Raw genomic sequence first — 10,512 nt, forward strand, 5'->3', positions numbered from 1 at the left:
TCTATGGTCTTTGTGAAAACTGCATTAGTTAAACTCATAAAGTCTCAACATTCTGGTGAATGTCTTTGGTTATTTCTGATAATAGACTATATGATACCACCGGATTTAAGTACAACTCCCCAATCACTTCAGTGGGGGTTCTGCTTAAAATTCATGCCATGATATAGCCCAGTGCATGGAGAACAATATCTACCTGGCTATTTAAATTAATTTCAAGGCTAGAAAACTTTATTACTGACACTATTTTCCATGTGCCTTACAATGTAATGCCCTGATATTCAGAGGGCACCTGCAGCTCAGTGGGAGGTGTGCACTTTTGAAAATGAGGCTCTTAATACATTTTTGCTATATGGGCAAGTATGATAATGTATCACACATCATTTGAACAGTATGACATAAAACAATAAGACCAGTTCCATAACACTTCACTTCTAGTCTCTTTTAATAGTATTCATTCCAATGAAGTCCTCTGGTACTAGTGTGTATGCAACATGTAATGTAACAGTGTCCCCAGAGGGTTTTTTTTTTTAATATTAAAATCCACTTCTTATTCCAAATTATACTCTTGGTGATTGATCCTGCCCTCAGTGAAGTCAATAACAAAACTCCCATAATTTTTAATGGTGCAACACCAGGCTTTTCATGAGGAGCAGACATACTAAATAAGACAATAAATTCTAAAGGAGGATTGTTGTTGAAAATTTCACATCAATAGTAACGTTTGGAATTAGGAAGGGGTGAAATGTCAGTCTCATAAAATGAAGTTACCCATGTTAAGAATCACATGGGCTAGCCTTTCTTAACATGATCTTCCTGAAAGCATATTTCAGAAACATCTGTCAAATTGTACTTCTGGTGATTTCACTCCCAAAAGACGTTAACAATGTTTTGAAAAATCAGTGTCTATCTCTGATATGTAAAAAGAGTAGTCTTTTGGGGGAATAGAAAGAGGGGTTCACAGGTTACATATGACAGTTGATAAATATTGAATATTTCCAGAAACTACAATTTAGAAATTCCCACCTTTTTGTATGCTAAATGAAAACTAAAATATTTCTGATAAATTGATAGTATTCTTGATCTTCTCCCAATTTTCCATTTAGATTTGCGAAAGCTACTGGTGAAGGAAAACAAGCTTGTATCAGTTTTAGATGGACATTACTTCTTTCCATTGAATTTAAAAAATTAGATGTTTTCTAGATTGATCAAAGTCAAATAGGAAAACCTGATTTCAAACTAATCCAAATAAAATCAACTATTTTAGTCCCATAAGTCAACATGTATCTCCCGTATTTTGAGAGCAGTGGAAAGTCACTACCATTGATATAAATTAGAAACAAAAAACTTCTCAAACACAGGTTGGCATGAACAACTAGTGAACTAGTGTAATTAATTCTTCACAATAGAACTCAGACACTTAGTAATAGAAAGAATAAGGGAGGAATAGACAGTGATTATATTGCTCGAAGATTCTCAAGTTGTTGCGATTGTTTGTTAGTTGTACAAATGCTGCCTTTTGCCGTGAGATCTGTAAAATGTTCAGCTGCTGGTTTCCATGTTTGCTAGTTAACATGTTCATTCTCAATGCTTCAACATTTCATGAGTGAACACTCCAAATGCAGAAACTGTATTGATAAATTTATGTTGTAGGGTTTACCTCTTCTCAGTGCAGGTGGTTATAAGGCTACAGGAAATAACACCGAATATTTTCCCCCTAAACTTATATACAAGATTTAAAGAGAAAATGATTCAGGGCAAGATTTTTTTCATCTCGTCTGTATATGAAACTGTGATATCTCTGAAACAGAGAGCAATGCAACTGAGTCTGACAACTGCTTCCTCCACTACAATTTAAACATTTCTATTTTCAAAGCAAGGTCTCTTCATATCATACCATACAGCTATGCTACCAGATCTAATTCTTTTTAATAATAGGAGTGTGCTACACTTCGAAGTTTGAGCATTGACAGCACTACCTAAACTCCAATATCTATACAGCCTGTGATGTTGAAGTTACTCTTTATACTGTCAATGTACATTTATCCACATATGCTTAGTGTGCCAGTTACACTCTTTTTAAAAAAACAGATATTTTGTTTGTTTAAAAAAACCCTTCACTTGTGCGACATTTAAAAGAAGAGTTAGACATGACAGTTTCTAGCAAATAATATATTATGGTTTCTTCTCTCAGACTTGTTAGCCAGCTAAACAGCTGTGTCTCTAATTAACTGAAAGTGCACAAAAGGTTTGTTTTATTATAAGTCTGTCTCAAAGTGGCCTTTATTTGGTGGGGATCTGTGGCAGATATCAATACTATACAGAGAACATTTTTCACTCAGCACATGCATTATATTTTTATGCCAGTCATGAATTACTGTAGTGCACAAATACACTTTCCATATGCTTACTTCTTCTCTAAAGGAAATCATTAACATTTAAAACTAAAACAGCCTTAAGAAACGCCTCACCCACACTAAATGATATCATGTTACAGTTTTCCCCAGTCCCCCTTTCAGAAAAGTAACAATTTTATGGTGCAATCAACCAAAACGAAATGGTATGGAATAGTTTGTGAAAGAGTAATTCAGGGCAGGATGCAATTAAACACTTAATGAAATGTACACAGAAAATGCACATGAATGCAGAAATAAGACACAGTATAGGTTGCTGGTAACAAAACCCTTACCTGCTAAAATGCATGATGGTCTGTAAGTGCACAGAGAGCAGTAGCCAAGACAGCCCAGACTCCTGTACTCCAATATGCTGTGACAATTTACACCCAAATTTCTTTACCTTGGCTTTTACACCATCCTATAGTTCATACCTCTGTTGCCTATGATTGGCTAGTATAGCTATGAGGTACACATAGGATTCATGCTGGGAGCAGCCTGCACTCTTTATTAACTCTTTCTGGTCAACCCCGGGTGCACATAGATTTGGCAAGCTTACACGAATACATGCATCTCATCTTCTGGGAGGAGATAGCAGGCAACAAATCCCCTGGATAATTCTCAGACAGGCTTTTTCTTGGGGTGGGGGATGCGAGATGGTGCAGGGGCAGGTCACTTTGTGCTCCTCAATCGGATGCAAAGCAAAGTGACCTCTAAGGTGAGAGACTCCGAGAAAGAGAACTCCAGCCGCCAGAGACTACAAGAGTCTGCCACCGCCTGGCTGCAAAAGTAACTCACTCACTCCACTCTGGGAACCCCGCCCTCTGCCGGTGAAGGACAGACACTACCAGGGCTCAGCCCTTTCCTCCTCCCCCAACTGCCACCGCCCAAAAGAAAAGCGAAACTTTCAAGAGTTGAGTCGAATTCAAACAGCAGACTAATGACCAGACCTACTTGCTTGTGAAGTGCGTTATAAAGGAGACAGGCAACTAACTCCCCCTAAAGACCCCTCTACCTTAGTTTCTATCACTCACAATGGAAAGATTCAAAATCATTTTAAGATCTGGAACAGGATCTATGAAGCTACTGGGGGAGGGGGAGATAATGATGATGATGATTGATGATGGTGCTGGTGATCTTTGTCAGTGAAGGCAATTTAGGAAGGCTATTATACAAACTTAAAGGAAACCACGCTGGATATTGCAGGTCTTTCCCCCTAAGGGAGTTAATTTTATTTACGCACTACCACGACTTTAAAACAAAACAAGACGGCGGAGGGAGTGTCAGGCTGTTGAATAAGGATACAGATTTTCTGAGTCATCTATCCTGACGGTGTGGTGAGCAGCGGGTTTCCTCTGGTTAGAACTGTTGAACGCTGGAAATGAAGCATTAAGGCTAATGGGAATCTTCTCTGTTAAGTATGCCTCATGCTTGCTGGCTGCAAATGCCCATTTAGACTACATTAATTGCATTGATTTATTTGGTGTTTGTACGCAAAGGATCTTTTTATTCCTCCAGTAAAGTACGAAAAGCCACACGGGCCAACCTATGTCAGTTCTTATTTCCGATGCATTCACACCATCCATCAACTGAACGTGATCTAACCAAGTCAGCTTCCCTAATGCTATACCTAAACCAGTGCCCAACCCCCTCCGAGGGCATAGAAGGTGCCATTCAACCTGGGAAATAGCAATATAAATCGCCTTTCCAGAGTGCAAACATTTAACAGCTTGTAGGTGATGCACAGATGAAATCCCCTCTCCTCAATGTGCACCTTACCGTTCGGGTTTTTGTAATTAAGAATAATAATTAATACAATTAACAACAGCAATTAGGCAGAACCTCTGACATGCACTTACCTAGACATTCGGCTACATCTGGGGTGGGGAAAAGGATCTGACTGCACTGAAAGTTTCTTTCCCCTGACCCGTTTGGTAGTGGAGGATCCTTCCCAGCAGCAGCAGAGGAAGCGCAATTCACTAGCCCCTATTGCGATTTGATTAATTACACAAACCCTGGCTGAATGGGTGAAGGAGAACGGTCAATAATGATGCTCCCGATAGATTCCCCTGGAGGGAAGACTGAAGCGGAAAGTCACACACAGCTACAGCAAGGTGACTAGGCGTAGGGGTTCCATGCTCAGCTCCGAGGAAAGGAGTTGAAAGGGAAATGGACTTTCTCAACTGGATCCCAGGGCTGAAGGGCTTTTTAACTCCTCCCTCCCCAGATAATCCAGCACTTGAAGGAGAAGGAAGGGGGACTCTCGGGGACAGGAGCAGGTACTGAGAGAACACTGATCTTTTTCTCTCCTCTCCCATCCACCAGCCAATACAGTCAGTCAAATCCTCATTCTCTCTCACTGGCCCATCTGCCTATTAAGACCACAAACTGAGTTCCTTCCGTGATCCATGTATGTAATGTGATAGACATGATCATATCACTTACCATACCCAGCTCAAGCCAAATCACCTCGACAGTATTGGAACTAAACCAATAACTCACTGTTGAAGGTATTTCCCTCCCCATCTTCTACTATTGAATGTGGATAGAGCTCTAATTAAAGAAATATGAACGTTAAAAGACGCTGCTCTAAATGGCTCCATGAAGACACCCGACATTTTTTATTTCTATACTAACTGCGGTTTTTTTCAAGGAAACCAAAAGTCCTCAGTTGATCGAAAGATGGGCTCCATGTAAATGTGCGTGCGTTTTATTAAGAACACAGCAGGCTCCTGAGCTGCTGTCTGCACTGTAGTAAAATACAGGTATGGAGGCGCAGGGGTGGAATCAGAAGGTGCGATCAGAAATGGATGTGCAGGAAGGAGGTGAGAGCAAATTCGCTTTATGCCAGGATTCGAATTATGCCACGATTATTATAATTCCACAGGATTCCCTTCCTCTGTCATGAAGGGAAAGAGAGGTGTCCCCAGATGCTCAAACTACGCCTCCTTTCCATAAACCCAAATTCCAGACATCACCTTCAACTTCAAGACCTGCCGTGCAGCTCCAACGAGTATACTTGATCAGGTCTGACAATCTCTCCCTTCCCTTTCTCTTTGATTGAATTGACTGAAAATACAGCAAAATCCTAACCAACCTGAACAACCTTCTTCTGTGGGGATCAGCAAAAGGAATGAACTTTCTCAGACACAGCTCCCCTCAACCCCCCAACTATTCTCATGGGACCCATTCTCCTATATTGAATAGAAATAATGCGTCCTTTCAAAATACTTACGAGGGCCGGTGTATATGTGTGGGGTTGAGGAACGGGTTAAGGAAGCAAGGGATGTAGCTAGCAGGTACATTGTCTGATGCAAACATTAATAAAATATGATGAATAAGCAGCGGAATGTAGTGTAATCGTGGTGCAGGTTATAACTTACTGCCTCTGGCTGTGAGTAACATTAATGGATGTGGTCAAGTAGGGCTGATGGTTGGTAATTCTTCGACTTCGGAAAGTAAAGGGATAGAGCAGTAGCATGGCGAGACCTAAACATTACTCCAGATTAGTGTCAAATTTGTTAAAAACGGCATGCGCGGGAAATAAACTTACTCACCAGATGAAATTTCAGGAAGCGAGATGATTGTGAGCGAAACGTAGCCAGAATCCAAGCAGACAGTCCATGCTCTTCAGTTTCAAGCTAAAAAAGTGAGCTGCATGGTGATGGCCCTTTAGAAATAATCAGCAGTTCCTGGTGGCACAGCACCAAGGAAAAGAACCCACTTTGTGTGTGTGTGTGTGTGTGTGTGTGTGTGTGTGTGTGTGTGTGTGTGTGTGTGTGTGTGAGGGGGGTGGGGAAGGATGGAAGTGATTGAAAGAGTGCACCCAAGCCCCCAAAGAAACAAACAGAAAAAAGAAACAAATATGTGAAGAGAAGGTGTGGGGAAGGGAGTGGGTTCTGTGATGATCCTCAGGCAAAAGAGCGAAATAATAATAATAAACCGTGAGACTTCCTAGAGGTTAAAAAAGACGAGAGGCTCTGCCAACCCAGCTCGAGAGGAAGGAGCACAGAGAAATCTGCACAGAGAAGTACAGGGATGTGGTGGAGACAACGAGATACTGGTGAGCGTGGCTGTAGTCATCCTGATAGATATAGCAGCGGGGATGATTTAGGGAGCTGGGGAGGATCCAATGAGAATTCAAGAGGGGGCAACCTCGGAGATACTGCACTGGTCTGTACTTCTCTAGAGATGCCCTGGGCTGTGGTTCATGATTATTAGGACTTGAATGGTAAGTCAGTGCCTTTCCCTTGGCTTTCCTCTGAACCCCCGCGAGCAAACACCATGGGTGTGTGTGTGTGTGTGTGTGTGTGTGTGTGTGTGTGTACGCGCGCGGAGGGAACTAACCACACCAAACCATTGACTAAATCTACCGTGATTTGCTCGAGGAACAAGCGTAGCGTAGAAGATGCTACAAGGAAGAAGGAGCAGAAAGCAGCTGCGCCGGGAGCGCGGCGCTTTTGGAGAAAGGGAAAGTGACTAGCCGCCCCAGCAGCGGCTCCAGCTCCCCCAGTCAGAGTGTGAATCCCCCGCGCAAGGCGATGGGCTTGATTCCGCCGGGTCCCCGGGCCGGGGGGGCTGCGGTGGCACTTCGCGGGACTGGGAGTGGACGGGGGCGGGGGCTATGCTCTGAGTTTGGTTTTCGCGTTCGGCAAAGGCGGTGGGAAATGGCCCTGCTGCGGCTGTCCCCGGCGTGACTGTGCCGTTCCTGTATCCTCGTGCCGCGCAGGCTGCAGTTGAACAAGCGATAGCTACAGTATGGATCGGGTAAGATTACCCCCCCCCCCGCCTCCATTCCCTACGGCTACTTTTTAACCAAGCCTTTTATCTGAGACCCTCTTGTTCTAAGTCAGGCTTCTTCCCTAAGGGTCCCCCTCCTCCTCCTCCTCAAGGAGCAGCCTCTCTTCCCAGCTGAGCGTCTGCTGATCCCAGGTGCCTGGTTTTCTGCTTCGAGGTTTATCCACCCACAGGGACATTAGACAATGAGCTCCCAGGTAGCCGTTTGCCCTCTCTCCTATCTTTCCCCTCTCGCTCTCTATCTTGTTCTCTCTCCTTGGGCGGAGAGGGAGGGGGCAATGCAGGAGATTGATTTCCTGGAGAGACTTGAGGTGGGTGATCGAGGGAATAAACATTGCCCCTGGTGCAAAGCGTCCCTGGTAAGTAAGTAATCTTATTTGCTGCTGTGGCTAGAGACGCGCACCGCTTCTCGCCGCTATTCATTCGCTTGCTCTCTGCATGTAAATCACGACCTGGGTTAGTGGAAAATTTCCTTTTCTCTTTTCTGTAACAGTGGCTCTTGAGTGTGTAGTGAATTTCAAGGTGTGTGTGTGGGGCGGGGGCAGGCAATCACAGGGCTCCCCCTTCTCCATATCCTCACTGTCCCTCTCAGTATATAGACATATATTGAAGTTGACAATTTGACATTAATTAAATGAAAGCTAATTCCTGATTGCCTGCCTTAATATGTCGACATGAATAGCCTGCAGACCCAGCAAGAAACTGTGCAATCTCTGAATTTTTACAAGCGTAACATAGCTTGGCCATGTTCTACCATGCTTCCAGTGATCAGTGAGCCCCATCAATACGCAACATGACTGTATATGTTAACCCGCATACACATTGCACTTTGTTGTATTGTAGGGATTACACTGTATACAAGGCACTATGCTGTATTGTCTGTATTAGACGATGTCGGCTTTTCAGTAAGATTTTTTTTTTCTGATGATTTCATTGACCACTCAGTTTGGCTTTCTCACAGTCATTTATATGTACTCGACTGTGATGTGTGTGTGTAAACTGGTCAACACCTTTGTTTTACATTCCATTTCCATTAGTCTTTTTATAAGAGCATCAGTGATTCCCGAGTGTCAAAGTAGTACAGGATTCGCCCCTCCTTCCTTTCCCCTTGCTTTCCCTCCTCCCCCCCCCCCAATGCTAGTGAGAGGAAAGGTCACTTTGTTTATGTAAAGATCAGTGTTCTCCTTAACAAAGATTGTTGTGCATAAAACCCGCAGTGACTATCAAATAGACTTGTGGATTCAAGATATTCAATAAGGACATTGTCCATTTTCTGAAAAGGACAAAATCCCCAGGAAAACACAAGAGAAAGTCAGTGAGATGAAGTTGTATGGATAGGATAAATCAACAGTGCCAGGTTGTGCACGTGCAGCACTATCTTTGTGTGTGGGTTTATTATTAAGAACATTGGCAAGCTCTGAAGGATACTTTTTAGATAAAGACATGTTGATATGCTAATGCCTTTCTGTTTTTCTCTTTAGGTTTTATGCCAGTCCTAATGATGTCCTAGCCAGAACTGTTCTGAAGTCATCTTGTTGATAAAGGATGGGGGGGGAGGGTGATTTTGCAGAAGATTACTGTTCAAGAGGGTTTTGTTTAGGGCCTGATCCAAAACCCAATATAATTAGTGGAAATACTTCCACTTATTTCACGGGGCTTCAGATCGGGCCCTTTAATCTTTTTTTCATAATTATAGTGATTTTAATTTCATAGCAAGGCATCTCAAGATGCAATGGAAACAGTGTGATTTGATTTACATTTGATGTCTAGTATTCACAGCACACACATCCACATTTTTAATATTCAGAGCAGTCCAACTCTAATTGCTGAGCAAGTGACACCTCACCTAATCTTTCTTAAATTAATATGTTTACTCTGTTATTATTATACTTCATATATGTGTTCTACAGCTTCAGGAAAATAAATGCAAAACAATTTTGGGGTGAAATTCACCCCCGTGCGGAGGATCAGCTCAGGACCTAGTGGCTGCTTCAGTTCCACTTGAGCCCACAAAATAGCACTTCAGTGGTGCATAGGACTTGTGCAGGCATTGGTCAGGGGTGCATTCACCATTAATGTTTACAACGGCCCTAATGTAAGGTCACCAGATATTATCCATTATGGGCCAGAATACTGAAATTTCAAGCCGTTGAATTTTACTTAAATACTGAAAAAACTGGTGCAATAAAAGTGTTAACATTAATCATGTGTGTGAAAGTTGCACATACACACAGCAACAACGTATCACACAGCAATTTGTTTTTGTTTTTGTTTTTCTTCATTATCAATGTCTTTTTTGAACTCATCTTTCTTCCAAAACTACATACAAGTTTATTTTGGAGTTTTTGAGGCTGCATGTAATTTATCAGGCAAATACAGCACTGACACTTAGATTGCAATTGGTTTCTTACAAAAAAAATCTTCTATTGACAACATTTTATGTGAGCAATACTGCCACCTTCTTAAAGTGCCTACATACCAGCTATAATAAATTCTCTGCATCCTATTCTGCTATAACTTTTCATCTAAATATTTCATATACTACATATGTAGTCTGAGGAAACTGTACTTGACTTTTGAAACACTTGGGAGGAGAAATGTAATAACCTACTAAAGTGCCTTGCCCTTAACTGAAATTATGACAAAGTAATTAAAGTTAAAGCAAAAAGCCTTAATCTCTTGACTCCTTATGTTGTCAGTGTTTTTGCATTAGTGAGATTTTTTTTAAAAACCTGTGATTTAAATGTCAAAAAAGATTGCATATTAAGCAAGAAAACCCACCAGTGAATATTTAATTGCCATCTATTTATACTGTATATATTTTTCTTTTTAAATGGCTTGTCACATTTCTCAGATTTTGAATCTTTCTTGTTCAGTCTCTAGTTCTTTTAACACCCACAGTTATTAAACTAAATCTGTAAATGAATAGAATGTTTGCGCAATACAAAACAAACAGAATATAAGCTAGAATTTTATTTGATAGAAACATTTTGACCTTGATATCTTGGTTTTAATAGAGACATGGTTCCATCTATTACACTGAAGTCCAGTGACTTTCTCCCCTGCCTTTTCTGGAGAGCTCTATTTTAGTATTTTGCAACATTTCATTCATGGGGAACGAGCTGCTTCTGTATATTTTCTTCCTAACTTCCACAAATAAAAAAAAAGTTATTTATCTATGTTTAATACAAAGTCATACACTCACACGCATACCTGAAACCTGCATGAGTTATCCCCGAACTCACACCATGGGATGCTGTATATTGTCCTACTCTTCTGAGATCGGCTGCCCTCCACAAAGAGAAAATTAATCTAGTAACACATC

General features: G+C 41.6%; 1 protein-coding gene and 1 long non-coding RNA gene across 6 annotated transcripts in view; one reads left to right on the forward strand and one right to left on the reverse strand.

Moving 5' to 3' along the window:
• The window catches only part of BRINP3 (BMP/retinoic acid inducible neural specific 3), a 285,973-nt gene extending 279,862 nt beyond the window's left edge, over positions 1 to 6,111 (reverse strand). Inside the window, exon 1 of one of the 5 annotated variants that reach the window (XM_074961151.1) lies at positions 5,948 to 6,111. The gene's annotated coding sequence lies outside the window, so the exon portion shown is untranslated. Of the gene's footprint in view, positions 1 to 2,686; positions 3,088 to 4,249; positions 4,500 to 4,835; positions 4,856 to 5,487; positions 5,512 to 5,947 lie in introns of those variants that run through there. The other 4 variants (XM_074961154.1, XM_074961155.1, XM_074961153.1 and 1 more) reach the window with 4 other exon arrangements.
• A 30-nt stretch (positions 6,112 to 6,141) lies between these two features.
• LOC141992276 (uncharacterized) lies at positions 6,142 to 9,826 on the forward strand. The gene is made up of 3 exons (XR_012640564.1): positions 6,142 to 6,621; positions 7,048 to 7,157; positions 7,258 to 9,826. It is a non-coding gene; the product is annotated as an uncharacterized LOC141992276 (long non-coding RNA).
• Positions 9,827 to 10,512: the final 686 nt, after the last annotated feature.

This window comes from Natator depressus, chromosome 8 (genome assembly GCF_965152275.1).
Source record: "Natator depressus isolate rNatDep1 chromosome 8, rNatDep2.hap1, whole genome shotgun sequence".
In the NCBI taxonomy this organism is placed as follows: Eukaryota; Metazoa; Chordata; order Testudines; family Cheloniidae; genus Natator; species Natator depressus.